The sequence below is a fragment of the Myripristis murdjan genome, chromosome 17 (assembly GCF_902150065.1).
Source record: "Myripristis murdjan chromosome 17, fMyrMur1.1, whole genome shotgun sequence".
NCBI classification, from domain to species: domain Eukaryota; kingdom Metazoa; phylum Chordata; class Actinopteri; order Holocentriformes; family Holocentridae; genus Myripristis; species Myripristis murdjan.
The window spans coordinates 30347989-30353988 of record NC_043996.1 but is presented as its reverse complement, the minus strand read 5'-3'; positions in this window follow the sequence as shown (position 1 = coordinate 30353988).

The window sequence follows — 6000 nt, the reverse complement described above, 5'->3', positions numbered from 1 at the left end:
AACCTAATGCAGGAAACACACCTGAAGATAAAGATTACACTGTCAAGAATTTAGTTTGGTTAGTTTTTCTTGTAAACAATAAACAAAAAAATATAATTTGTATTTGTTTGTATCTGTCTAATGCAGCCACACCTTTTGAAACACAAAAAAAGATTTTTCCACAAATATTTCATGATAATATTTGAGATTGTGTAAAATTTTAAGGGTGTCCGAAAACTTTTTTCCACCACTGTAAATGTATAGCAAACAAGACAGCTTGGTTAAGGTTAGAGGGAGGTGGTGGTTAAGGTTATGGAGCGTTAAACACACATCCTGGGAAATTAATCTGCAGATTATTTTGTGACTATTGTGTGTGACGCCGACAGACGAGGCTGGAAATGTGCACAAGTCATCAAATCTATTTTCTTAGATTAAGAGCAAAAAGAAATAACATTTTGAATGGAGAGTATTAAAAGCAAAGACAAGTTTTTGACTCTTTTATGCGTCTTAAACATGAAAAAGTGTCTCCTGAACAGATTGGGACTCCGCCTCCTTCACGCTGAGGCCTGTGGATGTTTTTCACAGGGATTTCTGGGTAATGAAGTCCTGAGCCGTCACCTCACTGCCATTTAACATCGATCAAACTGAACTGAACGGTTTTTCAGGGCATGCAGACACGTCGCGCATGACGTCACCATGGTAACAACCTCATCTGCACCTGGACACCTGGACCTGGACCTGCTGCACTCCTCCTCCTCCTCCTCCTCCTCCTCCTCCTCCTCCTCCTCCTCCTTCTTCTTCTTCTGCTTCTTCTCCTTCTTCCGGTTTCCAAGCAGCCGTGTCATCTCACTCGGTCCTCAGGCCTCCGACCCGTGTGCACGTGGAGCGCCAGGCGACGTGGGGGAGGGTCCGAGCGAGGCGGAGGCGACGCTGTGAGGAGGATCAGCCGGATCCTCCTGACGGGTGGATCCTCTCCTCCGGACGCCTCGGGGCCAAACCTGCCGCCACCCATCAGTCAGGAGCTCAGCACGCAGAGCAGACAGGAGGCAGGAGGAGGGATCCAGCTCCAGAGATCTGATGATTCTCAATCGACTGAATAATTATTTTCATTCACTTGTCTCCATCTCGCTCAGTTTTTTTTTTTTTTTTTTTTTTTTTTTATTATTAATCAATCATCTAGTCTATAAGGTGAAAAACAATGGCAAATACTCATGGAGACGAACATGCCATCAATTTCTTGAAGTCAAATTCTTGAAAATACTTGACATTCAGTCGTGAGAATAAATCTTTAATAATAAATAAATCTGTGCAGGAGAGGACAGACACCTAAATGGCTGATTTGGAGTCCTCTTATTTGAAAAAAATTAAATAAAAAAACAAACAAACAAAAAAAAAAAAACAAGGGAAAATATATTCAGCATGACAAAAAAACAAACAAACAAACAAACAGAAAACATATATAAAAAGTGTATACTGCAGAAAATTTGCATCTTAACAAGTCATTCAGTCTCATGTTTTTCTTCTAACAAGATTTAAAAAAAAAAAAAAAAAAAAAAAAAAACTGCCAGTGGGATTAAATAATCCCACTTGTTTGCAATGCAGTTTCACTTGTTTCAGGATTTTTTTTTTTCTGTGTGTAAATGTGGCAGAATAAAGCAGATCAGCCACCAGGATCAAGAAATCGACAATTGTGGTGACAAATTGAATAACGTTGGGATTATTATGGGATTATCTCATCAGATTTTCTGCAGTGGATACACACGACTCATAAGCAGAAAATACACAGCATGCACCTTTAAACAGGTGTGCATGAAAAACAGTAAGACAAAAAAGTAAATACACACAAGAAACAGGCGTCTGAGTTTGAGTTCAAGGTAAAACGAGATTCTTTTGTTCTAAAAGCTGGAAAAAACGAGATCATGGATTTGGATTCATAGTTGTTGAATTTCATGTGGACGTCTGATGAATCTGATGAAAAATTAAAATGTGGATGTTTGACAGGAGTGCAAATGGAAGTCATTTTTTTTTTTTTTTACTGAAAATGGTGTTTTTAATTGATAAAAGACAAAACACTGATTCTTGGGAATTTGGATAAAACAGGTTTTAATTTTGAAAAAAAAGTGCGTTAAATTACAAAATCTGAAGGTATATCATTATAGGCCAAGGTCTTGGCTGTTCAGCAATGTACCGGTGCAACCTCCTCATTTTGCATTTTTTTCATAAAATAGGTTTTTCCAGTTATTAGGCTACTTTGTTTTTGTCAACACCGTCACCGTAATGTTTTTTTTAATTTGAAAAACATATTTTTGTATTAAAGAGACTATAACTTTAATAACTCAACAGCACCAAAGAAAGATATTGTAAGCATATTCATTTAAAACCAATATAACTGCCTCTGACGGTGGTGACACTAATCTGACGGTGGTGACAGTGGCCTCATTAAAACATACAATTCCAAAATTTATACCACTCAAGTCAATGGCTTCTTGCTTAACAACTTTATTTAACTATTTGGTACAAAAAATAACAATCCTGAGCTCTGTTATAAGCATTTTTCAGACTTCAGTCATCACCGTCAGACAGAAAACCTGACGGTGGTGACGTCTGACGGTGGAGACAAAAACCTGCTCTTTCACATGATCAGCATGAGTTGTTCACATTAGCCAGCTTGTTTCCCTCCTGTTGCTACCTGCATCAGACCTCTTCTTAAAAAGTATACATTTATTCCATAATCTAATCTAATATTTTTTACACAAAAGAGACGGTGTTGACATGTTATGGTAGTGACAGTAGCAGTGTCCAAAAATATGAAGAGATTTAAGAAAAAATAGAGAACTTCCAGGAGCCTGAGTGGTCTTGAAGCATGCAGTAGAGCTGAAGGTTTGAAAAGGGCTCCTCAGGAATGTAAATGACCTTGTAGTTTTTTTATTATTATTTTTTAAATAAATATCTGACGGTGGTGACGAATATCTGGGACACATTTTGAGCAACCACAAAATAATAGTAAATATTGTTCAAAACCCATCGTTTGTAGTTTTTAATACATATTATGATGTACTCTTTCATGTGGTAAAGATATTATTCAATGAAATTATTACTTTTTGTTGTTTTAATCAAGTTGAAAAGATCATCTCCTATCCGAGGACAACTGGTTTTGTAGGCCATGGGCCAACATATAATCATTAAATTAATACAAATTAAAAATAAACCTATAAAAGAACCTTACAGATGTGCAAAGGACCCCCTGATGATGCCCTTGATTCTTTTTCTTCATTAAAATGTTGTCAATTTCCAGCAGAAATAGCATTTTTCTTAGTGGGACATGATTTATCCAAATTCTCAAGAATCAGTGAAAAGTGATTCATTAACTTAATTATGATCCATTAATCCTCCATAGTTTTAATCGTTTTCACAAGTTTAATAGTTTTTTTTAGGTTTTCTATTTTCGGTTTTATAATGCAGGTTTGGTTTTGTTCCTTGTGTTGTGACAAACTTGGCTATTAGACAAATTCTGACTCTGATCCTGATTAATCGATTAAGTAACTCAGAACAACTCAGATCATTTTTTTCCCATCAAGAGTCTCCAGCCTTTCCTTCGCTTCGTGCTGCAGCCTCAGACTCCACGTCGTCCCCTCGTCCCTCTGCGCTTGCCGACCGCCATGTAGACAGAAAATGATACTGTGTCACTTTGACGCTATTGTCTGTGTGTGTCTGTGTGTGTGTGTGTGTGTGTGTGTGTGTGTGTGTGTGTAATTACTGCATCTCTGACTCATTTAACTCAGACATTATCTGTGCTCAGGATTGATTGACTGGATTGTGAGGGGAAATGCCGCCGCTGACACCGCTTTGATTTCTGCCATTGTTCCCCGCCCGTCCTGTGCGAGTCGTCTGCCTCCGCATCGAGACGGGAGAGAGAGAGAGAAAAAACAAAAAAAAAGCCCGCCCTCGTTGCCACGGGGCGGAGGGGCTTCTGTTTTGTTCCGCGCACAAAAGGTCAAAAGCTTCGGCTTCTGTGAGTTTGAGTCTTTCTGACAGACAGACAGAAAGACAGACTTAAGCCTCGTGAGTGTTTTCGAATATAAACGCCCAAAAAACAAAAATAGAAATGTCAGGATGCATCACTTGTGCCTCCGCAGCAGGAGATAACTGCTGTGGGACGTGTGTGTGTGTATGTGTGTGTGTGTGTGTGTGTGTGTAACCTCAGCAGAACCTCTTGGGCTGCGACCAACTTCGGATTTGGGCATCCCCGTCCTGCAGGAGAGGCTTTATTTTGTGGCGTCCTGGTTCCAGATCAGCCTGCGGGACGTCCAGTGAGTGTGTCTGTCCAAAGGCCTGCCAGTTATTTGGTCATTTTTCATAACTTCAACATGATCGGTGCGGGTTTAAAAAAAACAAATAAAACAAATGGCTCACAGCGAAATGGTGAGCCGCAGTGATTCTCCTCGCCTTCAGACTTTAATAAAAGCAGACGTGCTGCGTTTCTCATGGCTCAGCAGCTACAGTCACTGTATTTATCACAGAGCAGCTACGTGTTTAATGTGCACTGCAGCTTTTCTTTAGTGGAAAATGGCGGCAGAATCCAGTGGATCCACATTCCAGATAAAAACATCCAAGTTTAACGCCAGCTTTTTTTTTCTTTTTTTTTTTGCTTCTTGTATCAGATACTTGCCGTCTGCTGCCTTAACCCTTCGGCGGGGAAAGTTTAACTCTCAGGCCGTCACAGTGACTTCGCCAGCCATCAGAAACACGAGCCATCTCTGATTTTCAAGTCTTTTTTATTTTACATTTTTTTGAACTAGGTCTTTGCTCATTTTTCGGTACTTTTTGCTCATTTCATGGCAATCTGACCAATCGATTTCAAGATCTTCTTGCCTGAGTGAAGATTTTTCGACGACAGAAACACAAAAGAAACTTTGTGTCTTACCGAAAAAAGAAGAAAAAAAAAATACTGTAACGCCCAAATGGATGAGGAAAGCAGCCTGCAGACACCAGCAGACATGCAGCAGCCTAAACAGACTCGAAAGAAGAAGCTAAAGCAGAGTTCCCGCCCACACACACATGCATACACTCCAAAAATAAATGTACAAATCAAATTGAATAAAACAGAAGAGCTTTTAAATCGAACCTCCTGCAGCCGGTCAGCAGAAATCAAACCGTCACACCTGCAGGGCTCGTGCATTTGGAAAACAAATCCTGGCACACCTGGCAGGGACCGTACGGGCTGATTCTTTTTGATTCAGGATTCAGGACTTTAAACTTTTATGTTTTCTTATTCTAACGTGGGGTTTGGCTTCACGGCCCTGCAGGTGATGAACCGTGGAGCGAGGACAGCCGTCGACGCGCTGCAGGACGGGGGCTGGTGGCGTCTCCTGCCCCGGACGTCCCAGCAGAACCTGGTCGACTCTTGGTTCTGGTTCTGGTTTGGGAAATGATCGTTTCATCGCTGATCAGTTTTATTGTGGAGTGAAAGAGGCCTGCATCGCTCTGTGCCCCCACATGCCGGTGGAGTTTTAGCATTTAGTATTTTCATTTGTTATAACAGCAGCTTTCCCTACTTTCATTCTATAATTTCATAAACACAGCAACCTGTCCTCTGATTTTACTGTATAATATGTGCAAAAGCAATAATGCAACAATATCATATCAGTATCATACAGCGCATCCGGAAAGTATTCACAGCGCTTCACTTTTTCCACATTTTGTTATGTTAGTCTTATTCCAAAATGGATTCAATTCATTTTTTTCCTCAAAATTCTACACACAACACCCCATAATGACAATGTGAAAAAAGTTTTTGAAATTTTTGCAAATTTATTAAAAATAAAAAAAAAAAACCTGAGAAATCACATGTACATACGAATTCACAGCCTTTACTTAATACTTTGTTGATGCCCCTTTGGCAGCAGATACAGCCTCCAGTCTTTTTGGATATGATGCCACAAGCTTGGCTCACCTGTCTTTGGGCAGTTTGGCCCGTTCCTCTTTGCAGTGCCTCTCAAGCTCCATCAGGTTGGATGGGAG